This window comes from Canis lupus, chromosome 19 (assembly GCF_003254725.2).
Source record: "Canis lupus dingo isolate Sandy chromosome 19, ASM325472v2, whole genome shotgun sequence".
NCBI lineage: Eukaryota > Metazoa > Chordata > Mammalia > Carnivora > Canidae > Canis > Canis lupus.
The window spans coordinates 7,783,775-7,800,694 of NC_064261.1; positions in this window are offsets into that span (position 1 = coordinate 7,783,775).

Sequence of the window (16,920 nt, forward strand, 5' to 3'; positions counted from 1 at the left end):
CAGACAAGAAAAAAAAAAAAAAAAAAAAAAGAGAGAGAGAGAGATATCCATATTGGTAAAGAAGAAGTTAAGCTGTCACTCTTCATAGAAAACATGATACTATGTAGAGAAAGTCCTAGATTCCACCAAAAAAATTACTAGGAGTAATAAACAAATACAGTAAAGTGTCAGGATACAAAATGAATACCCCCAAATTTGTAGTGTTTCTGTATACTAATAATGGAATAGCAGAAAGAGAAATTTAAAAACAAAACAAAACACCATTTACAATTATACCCAAAGGAATAAAATATCTAGGAATAAACTTAACCAAAGAGGTAAAAGAGTATACCTGAAAATATAAAACACTGATGAAACAACCTGAAGATGATGCATAAAAAAATGGAAAGATATTCCATGCTCATGGATTGGAAGAATTCATATTGTCAAAATGTCCATATGACCTCAATATGTAGATATTGAAAGCAATCCCTATCAAAATACCAACAGCATTTTTCTCAAGACAAATGATGCTAAAATGTGCATGGGACCACAAAAGACCTCAAACAGCCAAAGCAATCTGGAGATAGAAGAACAAAGCTGGAAGTATCACAATACCAGATTTCATGATACACTACAACTCTGCAATAATCAAATAGTATAGTACTGGCACAAAAATAGACACATAGATCATTGGAGCAGAGAAGAGATGCCAGAAATAAACCTATGATTATATGGTCAATTAATCTACAACAAAGGAGGAAAGAATATACAATGGGGAAAATAGAGTCTTTTCAATAAATGGTGCTGGAAAAATTGGACAGCTATATGTAAAAGAATGAAACTGTATCACTTTCTAACACCACACACACACAAAAATAAACTCAAAATGGATTAAAGATCTAAATGTGAGGCCTGAAACCAGAAAAATTCTAGAAGAGAGCACAGGCAGTAATTTCTTTGGCATCAGCCATAGCAACGTTTTTCTAAAGATGTCTCCTAAAGCAAACTAAAGCAAAAATAAACTATCAGGACTAGAATATGTTCTTAATGTATGTTCTCACACTAATGTCTTCATTCCCTCCTTCTCCTAACCCAGTCCATCCTATATATGGTCCCCAAAATCATTCTTCTGAAGCAGATCCAGATCTTATCCAGTTTGGAAGAGTCCACAGAAGCTTACAAAATTTTGGATTCCTCATTATGACCTTAACTCTTCATAATCGGTTCACTAACCCTCAAGCATAGTCGATGCCACTCCCTTTCTCAAATGCCCCAGTCAACACTGGGAAATTTCTTATTCCTTATATGCTGCATGCAGTTTCATGATGCTGATGATAAGACCTATTTTTTTTCCATTCTTCAACTGCTCAAGTTCAAATGTGTCTTATTCTTTAAATATAACTTCATTTTTTATGTAACTTATATAACTTGAACTTTAAATATAACTTCAAATTGAAGAAAGCAATCTCACTTTCTTCAATTTTTCCAGAGTTCTTATATTTACCTTTCTTAGAACAAATCTGTTTGAATCTGTTACATTAAATGTATTGAGTTTGTTTTGCCTAGTATTTTGAAAACATCTTGAGAGCAAACATCATGCACATACATCTTTGGATCCTCAATGTCTAACATCATGCCCTAAACTTATGTTATTAATTAATGTTTGTTGAGTTGACTATGAAAATTTATTTTATTATACTAATGAATTAATTAATTCTGTGCATTTCCATCCATCAATATAATTTGATGACACTATGTATTAATAATTTATCTTTTTTAATGTCATATTTAGAATAAAGTTTGCTTTATTCTAGCCTTAAAATAAATGTGTTTCAAGATAAGAGCTTGCCGATCCTAAGCGTGTAATACAATGAAATATATGATGTGATATAAAGGTTTTAAGAGCTTAAAAGGTGATATTTAATAATCAGTAATACAGTGTTTGTCCTAAGCAATATAATTTAAAATATATTTGATGATTTGTTCTTCATTGTTTTAAAAATAGAAACCAAATATCCGTTAGTTGTTTTTTTTGTTTTTTGTTTTTTTTTCAGCTCACTATTTTATTCTCTACTTTCTCTGGGTGCCAGGATGTCTATCAGCTTGCTTCTTATAATTCACCACATCACCAACTTGCCTTATCTAATACACAGTCTGCATATGGTGATGATATTTATGGGAAATGCACTGAAAGAAATTCTGACTCGCCCTCCCACCCTTATGCTACAGAGCCCTTCAAATGACATGATAGCCATTGCCGAAGAACAATACACCAGATGCTCACCCTCAGAAATCAACAAAGAAAAAAAAGATTCTAAAATACGCTTAGCAATATATTCTCAATTTACATTCAAAATAATCATTATGATAATTAATAATCCCATTATAAGAAAATGGTACAAATAGAGACTCAAGAGGCAATTTCTCATTTTAGATGAAAATCTATGCATTTTTAGTCTTAGCACTTGGGTCAGAAATGTGATAGCTGACAATGTAGTGAAAAAGCCATAGGCAGAGAGGATAAAAGCAAAACCTAGAGACAGGAATAAAATCTAATTTAGATGTTAGAAGGATGTAGAAAATGGAAATACTGAGATCCAAAGCACACATTTTTAAGCACAATCTGAAATAAATTATGCATGGTAAGCAATATATATTGGAATATCACTTTATACATTGTTTCGTTAGTTCATTCACGAACGAACTTCTGTGGGCTTCTAAATTCCAGAATTCCATGCTAGATGACAGTGCAGCAAATGCAAAACTTAAACTCTTTGAATCTCACAATTTAGTTTAAAAGGTATGAAACTCAATTTAATGATAAAAGAAATATAACAAATTTGGGGACACTAAAAATATTGAATATCTTTGCCTATCTCTCTGCTTATAGATTAGGAAGAGAGAGCTAGCGCAAGTCCTCAAGAAATATGATTCATCTTACTCGACTCTTGAATAATGGATATGAGCTTGCTAAGTAGATAAAGGGGATGGACATTTCCAACAAAGCATACTGCAAATTCTCAAAGTCATCACAAAGTTTGAATGAGGAATAATGGGTAATAGCTTATTATGAAGAATAGAAAATTATATTACGATTAAGATTTCCACATTGAAAACAAGTTTCTCAATGAAAATTAAAACAACTTTTCGTTGTTGTTGTTAACATACACACATATATATATACTTGCATGCACACATATGCACAAATACACAATTCCATCATTTGAGCATTTATATGCATGCCATAATTTATTTTACGGTCACTACAAAATCAGTTATTTATTAATCTCAGCTACTTTCAGAATGAAAATTATATGATTCTCAGTCTTTTCATAGAAGTCTTTGAGTATCACAAATTAAAGGGATTTTACCATCTATTAATGTAAGCGATCTAACTCTGGAATCTCTTCTAAAATGTTTCTGCCTCACAGTTAGCAAGTTATCATGGACAACTCCAATAATGCATGAACTTCTGAGATATTTTTAGTAGCTTTGTTATGAAAGAAAAAAGATTGGAAGGAAAGAAAGAAGAAAGAGAGAGAGAGAAAGAAAATATATATATACGTGTATACGTGTCAGTATAGTTTCATTCATGAGCAGTCATTTGCCCTTACTTAGTTGCAGAAGAATAGGCCTCAGGCCTTATCAAGAGTTAAAGTAAAAAAAATAAAAAATAAAAAAAATAAAGCTAAAGTATCCACACAGCCTGTACTGGGCTTATCACTTTGTGTGGCAATATCCTTCCTGTTTTAGATCAAACAAGTGTTGTTGTGTTTTGTTTTGTTTTTTTCCCCTTTGCTTAAAGCAGTGCATCATATGGCACCTGGCCATCTGCACTGCTATGTCCGTCCTTGGCAGGGAGGAGACAGTGTTCCTGCCACTGTGCCAGAAGAGGAATGCAAATCGTTCTGTAATGGCTGCCTCAAGAAACCCAGTGGCCACAGGAGAATGATGTCCTCTATTGAAGCCCATCTTGCTCTATCTTTTCTCTATGTAAGCAAAACATTGTCCTATCTGATGCTTGATTGCAGGTATTTTTCTTGACAACTCTAACACCAGGATACAGTGGGCAGAGTGTTTAGAGTCCTTCCTGGGACTGGTAACTGGTGCATGAGTTTCTACTCCTCTGAGACTATTAACTGGTATATAGTACTCCGTTCAAAAAAAAACCCAAAAAACCTTTGTTACACCTTCTCCTTTGACAAAATGCTGGATGACAGAGGAAACACAGCTGCTTACTTGTTTGTATGCCTTCACTAAAATCAGGTCAGTGCACATCTGGCCAATATTGATGACGAGATCCTTCAGAAAGCTGCTCAAGAGACCAAGATCGTTTTGGACCATGAGAAGGAATGGAAACTGGGCCAGTGTATTTTATGGTTCCCTGAGATTCTCCAAAAGATTTTAGATGACTTACTTCTCCACACTCTCTGTGATTATATCTATGAGCTGGCAACGACTTTCACAGATTTCTATGATAGCTGCTATTGTGTAGAGAAGGATCGACAAACTGGACAAGTGTTGAAGGTAAACATGCGGCGCATGCTGCTTTGTGAAGCAGTAGCTGCTATTATGGCCAAGGCATTTGATATTTTGGGAATGAAACCTGTCCAAAGAATGTAATCCTTAGGTTTGAACACTGTGTGTTTTTACCAAAAATAGCCATTTAGCACTATTTGCTTTTTTACAATCATATGGATATAAAAAATAAGTACATGAAATTTGTCAACTAAAAAAAAAATTACTTTAGAACTGTTAGCAAACTACTTCTTTAAAAATAAAAAAAATTTATTTATTTATTTATTTATTTATTTATTTATTTATTTATTTATTTATTCATGAGAGGCACAGAGAAAGAGAGGCAGAGACATAGGCAGAGAGAGAGGTAGGCTCTTTCCAGGAGCCTGACGTGGGACTCAATCCCGGATCCCAGGATCACCACCTGAACTGAAGGCAGGAGCTCAACTGCTGAGCCACCCAGGACTCCCAGCAAACTACTTCTTGTTTTTAAGTCAAACTCTAGTAAATTCCATTTATCATTCATAATCATGCTCATTCTTTATCTCCACAACAATCAACTCCAGGCTCATTTTGAACATACAAAGTTACATAATCTGCCTTCTACATAAAAGCCCTCAAATATGTGCTTGTACTCACCCAACGTCTTCACACCCAGTTAGAGTGAAGTCCTATATTGAAATACCTGATATCAAATCCATTTGCCTACATGGTCTTAGACAAGTTTTGCATTCTCTCTCTTCCTCATTCTCACTTGTCAAATGGGGATAATAATACCTACATCATAATATTTTTATGATGATTGAATGAACTAAAATGTAAAAGTACTTAGGAAAACGCCTGGCCTGTACTATGTGCTCAGAAAGCATTGACTATTATATCAAGACACTAAAATCTCTTTATTATGTATTATTTTATGGACATTATTCAAAGAATTATTGGGTCTTATCTCATTAACTCCTCAAAAACTGAAAAATATCGAATATCTGTTTATGCTCTGTTAATATTTTTACCATAAAACCCAGGGAAATTCCAATAGAGTCCAACTCACTAGCAGCATTACACTAACACCCCACCTCCCTTTTTAATGAGATAGAATAAAGTTTTTATTCTCTATAAAGGGAAAAGCAAAGCTAGGCAGGGAAGCTGTAGGGACATTTTTTAAAGATCAGGGAGTCAGTGGGTGGATTCTTTGTTCTTTAGTTTTCCTTCTTTAGTTTAATCCATCCATAGAATGCCCAACAAATAGTCCTAAGTCTGTTGGAAAGATTCCTGGGATTAATGCCACTGTCATGGAAGTCTCAGTCGAAATGAGTCGCAGTATCAGATCCTGTATGTATTAAACCAAAAAAGCAGGCAATGTAACTGGGATATCCACAACACCAGACAGGACTAGAATGGATTTGAGTTGAATGGCAGGTCCCTTGGAAATGCAAACCAGTTAGCTTTGTGATATCCTTTCTGTCATTTTATTAACCTTATAACAAAGCAATAATTTATTTTATGATAAATTTTCATTCCCACTTGTTGTATTTGGAAAAGATTTTGCCATATTTCTACTTTATGCTTAAAGTTGTTTAGGATCCCACGGAGTCAGAAATGGCTCCAGTTGTGTCCAATTTGAAAGTAAAATTTCCTTGAAAAGCAATGTCCTCTTTTTTTTTTTTTTTTTTTTAAACCATCGTTGATTAGGTACATAGTAGCCTGTTCTTCAATGGGGTCATAAAACTGTGAACTGGATAAATGACATTTAAGAAATCATCTAATTTCAAAATAATATGACTCTAAAACTTACTTTAGAACCATAGTTCTAAAGAGCAACAGACCAAGATGTTCCCAAGTTATTTTAGAAATGTACAATTCTTATTTTCAGGTCCTTCAGTTATTATTGATGGGTTGGAGATTCTCAGTAGAGTTTTATTATGATTTTTTATTTAATATGTTTTGGATCCTTTTGCAAACCTGGACCATTTCCTCTAACTAATCTTCTTCAGTTGTGGCAAAGTAATTTTTTAAAAAGATTCTAATTATTTATTCATAAGAGACACCGCCTGAGAGAGAGGCAGAGGGAGAAGCAGGCTCTCTGCAGGGGAGCCTGATGCAGGATTGGATCCCAGGAACCCAGGATCACGCCCTGAGCCAAAGGCAGATGCTCAACCACTGAGCCACCCAGGGGTCCTCGTGGCAAAGTGATTTAAAGAGAATTTCTATCAGCCACCTTGTTAGAAATAAAACATACTAAAGCTATTTGCACTTGTGTGTGTGTGTGTGTGTGTGTGTGCTGCAGAAACAAATCGCTGAGTTACATGACCTTACTAATGATTAAAATAGATATAATTTCTTCACATGTACAAGAATATGCTATATTTGCAACATCATCTTATACTCATCTAGTTAAAATTTTAAATTTCTATTGAACAGTGTATGTATCTATTGTCTCTCAGCTACCTACTCTTAGTTCTGTGTGCTGATCATTAATGCTAGGCAGAGTTAGGAGGCTGAAAATTGCATTTCCGAGACTTCTTTGCCAAATGGCTTTCATATGAAAGGAACACATGGCTGAAAAGGAACAAACTATTTATAGAAGCAAAAAAGATGAATAAACTCAAAGCATTAAGCTAAATGAAAGATGTCAGCCTCAAAGGTTATATGCCACAAGATTCCATTTCCAAGGCAAAACAACAGAGATAAAACACAGATTAGTGATTTTAGGATCTTGGGGCAGGAGGAAAATTGAACTTCAAAGGAGTAGCACAAGGGGATTTTAGATGCAAGGTTGTTGTCCTCTAGAGTGAATGTGAATTCTGTTAAGAAGCATTGTTCCAGAGGAACAGCATTTTAAGGATGACTTTTCTGAATTGGTTCTAGGGTTTCTGGACTTGGACCTCTAATCTGATTAGATTTAAATATGCTAATGAGTCTATTTCCACTGGGAAAGAGACCACTGATAGTCCATGAGGTGAACTATCCATAGAGATACTCAAAACATCTGCATTGAATGTTCCTAATCTACCATTTATAAGAAGCAAGACGCTAAGTGACTCTATATGACAAATAAAACAATTTTTTGAAACTGAAGAATATAATGACTTTGGTTGCTTGCTTCTGATATCATTGGACAAAGGAGTGAAAGAAAAGGACAAGCTCGAGGATTTGAATTCCCACCTCCACATCCCTAAAATGACCTAAGAGCTTCTAGGGGTTCCTTGAAGCAGAGCCTTTTCTTCTGTAACCACAAAGCTGAAAATCATAAAAATCAAATGCAGCAACTCATCCTGTGATTGGCTAAATTGCAATGTAAGTTGAATTCTCAGATTCACAGAGTATCAGCTTCCAAAATAAGAACATTAGTTGGGAAAAAATTGGATCTTGAAGCTGTAATAGGAAGAGTGGAAAGACTGATAAAACTAGGGACACTGAGCCCCTAAATTTTGATAATCAATCTTGCCAACAGAAAAGTTCTTCCCACTTCCATATCTCCCCACCCTGAGTGGTATCAGGCTCTCCACTAACAGTGGTATAGGTCTTTCCACCTTACTCTTAGAAAAGCTCACCCTGCCTTGACTGAGGAAACTGAAGTAATGGCCTTTCCTGAAATAGTTGCCACCTAGGATAGTGCTGATTCTTGTCCAGACCCATCCCCAGCAGCCTTCATTCATTTTAGACCTATAACTAGACTCAAGTTCAAGCAAGTCTCTAAAAGAAGGTAAAAAATGTGTTCTATGAAAGAGTACACTTCACTCTACAAAAGTATCTGGGTTTTCTAAATTCTACAAACAGAAATCCAGGAAACACATGTGGGAATGAATATAATGGTGTGGAATAATGACAGAAGGAAATTAAAGTTGATTCAGGCTGGGGCTTCTGGGTGGTTCAGTCAGTTAAGCATCTGCATTCGGCTTAGTTCATGATCCTGAGGGTTCGAGTCCTGCATTGGGCTCACTGGTCAGTGAGGAGTCTGCTTCCCCTTCTCCCTCTGTGATGTCTCTGTCTCTCTCGCTCGCTCTTTCTCAAATAAATAAATAAGTAAATAAATAAATCAGTTGACTCATGATAAATTTATTAATATAGACTCACTAAGCAGAGATTCTGCATTTACTGTTGCAACTCAGAAGGAAAGAACTCTAATAGGTTGGTTGTTTGGTTGGTTAGTTGGTTGGTTGGTTGCAACATGGATCAAAAGATGGTCCACACTGAGAAAATGAGAAATACTAAACCTTCATTAGGATAATGGAGATTGAAGTGGCAGAGAGCCAGTCTTTTAAGGCCTACTCACTCACATGGGGAGAGTCCAGAAGACATACCTTTTGTTAATTATTTGAGAAACAAATTTGTGAGGGGAGCTCCAGCAATCTTGAAAAGTCCCTCGATTACTCTTCTCTATAGGTCAGGTGTTATAGTAGGAATCACAGTCACTCAACTGGAAAACCTAAATGTTATGGGAATAATGGGATCCAGGAGGCAGGGTCAAATCAAGGTTTAATAACAAAGTAGACAGGATTACTGAAATGTTTAGCGAGACCCAACGCAGCAATCAGAATAGTCTGACTTGTTCAGATCTATGTACCACCAAGTTAACCATGGTGCTTCCAGAGTAAAATGGATGGGAGCTCAAGTTCTTGATTTGTATAAAGAGAAAATTTCTAGGTGAAGTAAATAAAAGTCTAATTTGAATCATGAAATCAAAAAGTCACAGCTTTGTAATTTTCAGAACCAGCACCCCTTGAGTAAATGGAAGTGTAGTTCCCTGATGGAAGGAAACCAGCACACTAGCAACAATATGGTCAATATAATAGCATCGTGTGATGACAAATGGTAGCCACACTTGTGGTGAGCATAGCATAATGTATAGACATGTCACGTTACTCTGTTGCATACCTAAAATTATTGTACCATTGTGTATCAACTCTTCTTCAATTAAAAATTATATTGTAAGAGACTATATTGTTTGTCTCCCAGCCTTCTCCAAAAGGATTTATGGCCTTTTGCCAGGGTTAACTTTGTAGTGAAGCAAAGAAAATAATCAGAACTTTCCATGACTACTGGACAACCTGGCTCTGAACTGACAGTGACTCCAAGAGACTGAAATGGTCACCGTGGCCCTCCAGGCAGAGTAGGGACTTGTGGAGGTCAAGTGAACAATGGAGTTTTAGCTCAAGTCCGTCACACAGTTGTGTCCAGTGTGTCTCTGAACTCATCCTGTGGTTATTTCCCCAGCTCCAGAATGTATAATAGAAATACTTAGCACCTAGCAGAATCCCCACATTGCTTCCCTAACTTTTGGAGTAAGGGCTAAAACGTTGGGAGAAGCCAGATGGAAGCCATTAAAACTTTAGCCTCCTACTGAGGCAAATCATAAACCAAAATCAATGCCACATCCCTGGAGGAACTGCAGAGATGAGTGTCATCATCAAGTACTTGAAAGATGCAGTGGTGGTGATTCCCACCACATCACCATTCAACTCTCCTATTTGGCCTATGGGAAGACAGATGGATTTTGGAGAATGACAGTGGATAATCATAAGCTTAACCAGGTGGCGACTCTAATTATAGCTGCTATACCAGATGTGGTTTCATTATTTGAGCAAATTAATTCATCCCCTGATGACTGGTATGCAGCTATTGATCTGACAAATGCTTTTTTATCCATTCCTTTCCATAAGACCCCCTAGAACCAGTTTGTTTTCAGCTGGCAAGGCCAGCAGTACACCTTCACTATCATCTCTCAGGGATATATCAACTCTCCAGCCCTATGTCATAATTTAGTTCACAGGGATTTTGATTGCCTTTTTCCTTCCAAAAGATAATCACACTGGTCCTTTACATCAATAAAATGATGCTGATTAGACCAAGTGAGCCAAAAGTAGCAACTGCTCTAGACTTATTGGTTAAACTTCTGCATGCCAGAAAGCTGGGAATAAATCTAATCAAACTTCAGGGATCGTCTACTTTAGTGAAAGTTCTAGAGGTCCAATGGTATGGAAAATAGCAAGATATCCCTTCTGAGCAAAAGTAGTTGCACAGGGCCCCTCCTATAAACAAGAAAGAAGCACAATGCCTAACAGGTCTATTAGGATTTCAGGATTTTGAATGTTCACCAAAGGATAATCTTTGCAGAGGAAGATTTTAATAATCAAGTGGGCAGGGTAACCTGTTCTACAGATACCAGTCAGCTTCTTTCCCTCTCCATCCCTAATGGGCTCATGAACAAAGTGGCCATGGTTGCAGGAATAAAGTTTATATGTGGGCTGAGCAATAGAGACTTCTACTCTGTAAGGCCAACCCAGCTGTGACCACCACTAAATGTTCAATCGGCTAGTGGCAGAAATGAGCAAAGTCCCCACGTGGCACAACTTTCCAAGGTGGTCAGCCAGCTACCTGTTGACAAGTTGATTACATTGGAATGCTTCTATCAACGAAGGGGAAGTTTTCCTGTATTGGAATAAACACACTGGATATGGATTTGTCTTTCCTGCATGCACTGCTCTTGGCCAAATTATCACATTATCACGTTAGATTTATAGAATTCCTTATTCACTATCCTGGTATTATACACAGCATTGCTTCTGATCAAGGAGCTCATTCACAACAAAAGGGTTCATGCTCATGGAATTCACTGGTCTTACCCTGGCCTCACCATCCCCAAGCAGCTAGCTTGATCAAACAGCAGAATGGCCTTCTGAAGCTTCAGTTACAGCATCAACTAGGTGACCACACCTTCTCTAGAAGACCATATATGTTTTGAATCAGTACCCAATATATAGTGCTGTTTCTGTCATAGTCAGGACTCATAGGTCCAGGAATCAAGGGATGGAAATGGGAATTTCCATCCACTCACTATTTACATTCGACTCACCATTATCCCTAGTGACCCACCAACAAAAATTGTGCTTCCTGTTCCCATGACTTTAGTCCGTACTGGCCTAGAGGTCTTAGTTTCAGAGGGAGGAATCCTTCCACTATGATTCTGTTGAAGTAGAAGTTAAGACGCACCCACTCCTACACCCCCACCCCTGGCCACTTTGAACTCCTCATGCTTTTCTTTTTTCCTATTTATTCCATTTAGTATGGGAGTGCATCTCCTATACGTGTCACCATCATATTTAGGCAGCAAATAACATGTTTGATTTCACAGGTTCACAGCTATAGAGCAATTTGGCTCATCATGAATTGTATCTTGAATCTCACCCATATCCAATTTACTAGATTTTTAGATGAGTCTTCAGACTGGATTTTTGAGTTGATGCTATAATGAGTTAAGACTTTGGGACTTTTAGGATGGAATGAATGCATTTTGCATGTGAGAAAGATAAGGATTTTGATACTTTGCCCCCCTAAACTCATATGTTGAATTCCTTTATACTATGTGAGGTTACAGTAAGAAGAAGGCCATCAATGACGATGTGGGACTTCACCAGACACCAAAACAATGGACTCCAAAAACAAATCTCTTGACTTTGAATTTTCTATCCTCCAGAACTGTGATAAATTTTTTTTTTTTGCTGTTTATAAATCACTCAGTTTATGGTATTCTGTGTAGCAGTCCAAACAGATGAAGACACACTACTCTATGAATTTGTCAAAAATCTATATTGAACAACAAAAGTTTATTCAACTTGATGTAAATAAAAAATAGTGGTAAAATCTAGATGATCAGTATATTGTTATTCACTGTAAAAGTCTATTCAATCTGGTATATGTTGCAAAATATGTATCATAAAATATTTTTGAGGAAACGTGAACAAGAAGGGAATGAACAAATGAGAAAGAAAGAGGAAAAGTGATGGAGAAGAAAGGAGAATAGAAGAGAAAAAATAATAATTAAAATGTTATTCTAAGAATGTCAAACAGGGATCCCTGAGTGGCGCAGCGGTTTGGTGCCTGCCTTTGGCCCGGGGCGCGATCCTGGAGACCCGGGATCGAATCCCACGTCAGGCTCCCGGTGCATGGAGCCTGCTTCTCCCTCTGCCTGTGTCTGTGCCTCTCTGTCTCTCTCTGTGTGACTATCATGAATAAATAAATAAAATCTTTAAAAAAAAAAAAATAAGAATGTCAAACATATAGGATCCACAGCACATTAAATTGTTGATTGATGTTGTAGTGCAGAACAGTATGCATATTTTTCCTAAAATGTTTCTATTCTTACCTCATTTGAGTAATTCTTTCTTTAATTCATGATGGGATTTCCCACCCAGATTCCCCATTAAGCTCTCTGACATTGCAAGTATTGATAAGAACAGTCTCTCCTACCAGGTCCAGCTCATCCAATGATTGCTCAACATAATATAAAAATCTAGTTTCCTCATCCCAATTTGGCATAATTCTGAATGGAAAACATTGTTTTGTCTTTTCTTTCTTTCTTTCTTTCTTTCTTTCTTTCTTTCTTTCTTTCTTTCTTTCTTTCTTTCTTTTTTTTTTGCAATTATTGTTTCTAAGGGATCAGCTGAGATCCTCACTGTGATTTTAGCATAATCTATTTTTTTTCCCTCTCTTTCCAATCCTGTTTCTCTCCTTTGTATTCCTTCTATGGGTCATAAATACAAGAATATTCCTCAATAAACTTTCTACATACTAATCTATTCCATCTGAGATTCTACTTTCCTGGTAATGTAGTCTATCACAAGTGTTCCTAAGCTAGGAATAGGAAACCTAGTTCTTGAATTCAAATGAATTGAGTAATTAAAAATGGAAAGACCCTCCCCCCCAAAAATAGAAAGAAAAGATAGTGTCTGAAAACTATAAAAATTCATCTTTTTCTGAAAATAAATGACATAAAACCACCAGCTTAATTCAGTTCTTAACATTCTCTTTGTTCTCACTTTGTTCAGTTATTGGATATAAAGAAAATATTTAAGCAATTCATTCTCAATTGCCCTTATAGCTTCACTATCATTTCCTTCCAAAAGAAGTTTTTTAAAAATACAAAAAAAATCAGTTAATCCATTTTAGTTTACCATACCCTGAATTTATTTGCTGAGAATTCTCACAATTTAATAAAAATTTTACTCTAACTTATATGTGATATTGAAAACCTGTTATTTTGTTTTTAAAGCTTTTTTTTTTTTTTTTTTTTTTTTTTTTTTTTAGATTTTATTTGGGCATCCCTGGGGGCTCAGCGGTTTAACACTACCTTCAGCCCAGGACATGATCCTGGAGACCCGGGATCGAGTCCCACGTCGGGCTCCCTGTATGGAGCCTGCATCTCCCTCTGCCTCTCTCTCTCTCTCTCTAATAAATAAATAAAATGTTTTTTTTAAAAAGATTTTATTTATTGGACACAAATTGAGAGAGCAAGCACAAGCAGGGGGAGGAGCAAGCAGAGGGAGAAACAGGCTCCCCATGGAGCAGGGAGCCTGATGCAAGGATTGATCTCAGGATCCTGGGATCATGACCTGAGCTTAAGGCAGATGTTTTACTGACTGAGCCATCCAGGCGCCCCCTGAAAACCTGTTTAAATTGCATTTTAAAACTTACATCAGTGCATAAAAACATTGGAATTAAAAAAAATCCATAATATGAATGAATGATTTAGCTTAATTTAGCAACAATTCCAAGCTTTCCATTCTTCTGCTAAGTAGAAAAAGTGATAGCTCCCTAAATATTTGGAGATTGGCTTATTGTAGTTGCAATACAAGTATTTATATGTGAATATTTTTAGTCTTGAAAACTGTACTGTTGCATAATTAATATAGAATAAAATGTCTAATCTTTTTTAATATTCATGATGAGCTAAAACAAAATAAAAGAATGTTTACATAAAAGTTAATAGTTTGGATCATGAGTTGTGGTGGGGCGGGGAAATAAGGAAGAAGACATAAATTACTTGGGCAGAGGAGAAACAAATTCATAGAGAGAGGAGGTAACACATTGTCAGGAGATAGCTTAAGGCAAAATAGGTGAAAATCACAAAGCAGAAACATGAAGCAGAGAAAAGGAAACAAAATTGCAGAGGAGTAGCAAAAGCAAAGGTTTAATAGTTATTCTGAGTGGGACATGTTGACAGCATGCCAAAAGAATTAGTATCTAATCAGTCTGGAGCCCCAAAGACTGTGTGGAAGAGAGAGAATTAGATAAATGGAGTCTATAAAAAAAAAAGTCAAGGGAACAAACTGATTTTGAAGGGAATATTATGTTCCTGCCAAAATCCCTTGACTCAAAAAAGGAGAGACAGATGATCTCTCCTGTTATATGACAGTCAGGTCATAATCTCTGTTTTATGCACAGATAAGAATGACACTATTTTTCAGTCAAACTACCCAAGATCTAGGACACCATCTATCCATCAAAGGGAAAGGTTGACCCTTAACTAAAGAAAAAGTCTTGAAAAGAGTAATCAAAAACCATATTTTTCAGAATTAAAAAAAGGAATAGTCCTACATATAGTACATAATTTATTGCATATGTGATTTAAGCAATGTATCTAAGGACTTGAATTAATGATGAGATTTCTTAAATTTTCAAATGCAATAAAAACTCTTAAATGAGTTCCATGAAACTGACTCACCTAATGAACCACTGCTTCATTCACTCAGTACAGCTGACTGATGACCATAGTTCATCTATTCTCAAATAAGTCAACACACTTCCACTCCTATCAAGTCATCGGATGCTCACCGATTTTAGTTGTGTTTCTTCCTCAATTCGTTTACCACCATAGTACCTAATACAATCATACGGTAATACCGGTAATCATATGCTATTGTATGATTGATTATATTATTATAAATGTACCCTTAAGCTGATGGATGAAACATGAGGCTATCAAGAACTGTTTTATGACTAGATATGCCTGTCTCATAGCACACTATGAGAATCATTTGGACTAGGATCCACGAAAACAGTATTATTATTACTTTCAATTTAATATGAAAAATAAAAGAAAAGATTTTAAAGAAGTCATCTGTACCTACTTCAAACATATTTAGGTCTGCCACTTGTTAAACTTTGTGTTGCTTTATCACTTCAACAGATTCAATTGATCTATTTACCAGATGACTATTCTGAATTATGTTTATCTTTCTAGTCAAATCTTAACGCTTACCGACTTTTAAAATACATATCATTCAAGATTTCTCAAATTTTACTGTGGTTTACACTGAATATTTCTGATGCAGCTCTTTCAAACATCCTTAAAATATATGTAAAAGGAGATTTCAACTTTTTGTAAGATTACTAGAGATAAGGACATACACATATATGTGCACACACATGTGTGTGTTATTTGTAAATATGGTTTTACTTCATAGAGTTAATGGAAATATGGAGAAAGAAAAACCCCAACCTTAAAGAGGTTGAATAAATAAAGAGGACCTATTATGAACTACTCAGTTATCAATATATATTATCTGTTGTTACATGTATTTTACAAATGTGGATATGAGCCTGAAGGAAATAAAGTCACTATTCAATGTCACACAGTGTGTGATATTAGTTCACATGATATTTGAATCTATATCTACAGATTTCTTAAGCTACTATGATTTTTTCATATTATTGTAATAATGTTATTTTGTAAGAAAAAAAGTAAGATATATGTAAGAGACTAGCATCATATACAAACACCATGCTGACTAAAATATGATCTGAACTACATTAATTCTCTAATCCCCAAATTGTTCACTAGGAAAGTAGGATTGATAATAATTCCTTCTTCCTATTTCAAAGATCTTTTTTGGGGAAAAGTTGACATTAAATGTTATCATAGTGTGAAAAATACATTAAATAGCCATTGTATTTAAAAATCTTAAAAAAAAATAAAAAAAATAAAAAATAAAAAAAAATAAAATAAAAATCTTCACTAATAATCCCAAAATATTTTGATATATATGCATATGCATATATGTGTATGTGTTACACACATAATGTAATGTAAATGTGTATATATATATTCTTATGTATTAAATTATATTATTAAAATTCATCCATTTTAGGTATTACTGAAAAAACTATCAAAAGGACTCAAAGACTCCAATAGTTGTAAATGTTTTTCTATAAACAAAATCAAGAATAATTAAAATGGAAATAAGCTACTCTTGATTTTTTTGAATCCTTTATGTTTGCAAGAGTGTTAGACTAAATCAACAAATTGGCTAAGTATGATTTAAATTAAACATATTTAGAATTTAAGCCTTGAGTCTTGGGAAATTAAATTAACATATTTAGAATTTTAAATTAACATATTTAGAATTTAAGCCTTGAGTCTTGGGAAAAATTTACAAATTTTCAAATTAAATGGAATTTATTTAGCGTACTCTAATATTGCTCCATTGAATGTATCCCCATTTACCTTCTGGAACTCTGTAATGTCATTTTATAACATTTCCCTCACACATTAAAAACAAAACAAAACAAAAACCCTTATTTGGTGAATTATTTCAGTGCTACAATAGGACCAATCAGAGGAGCGATAAATTCATATTA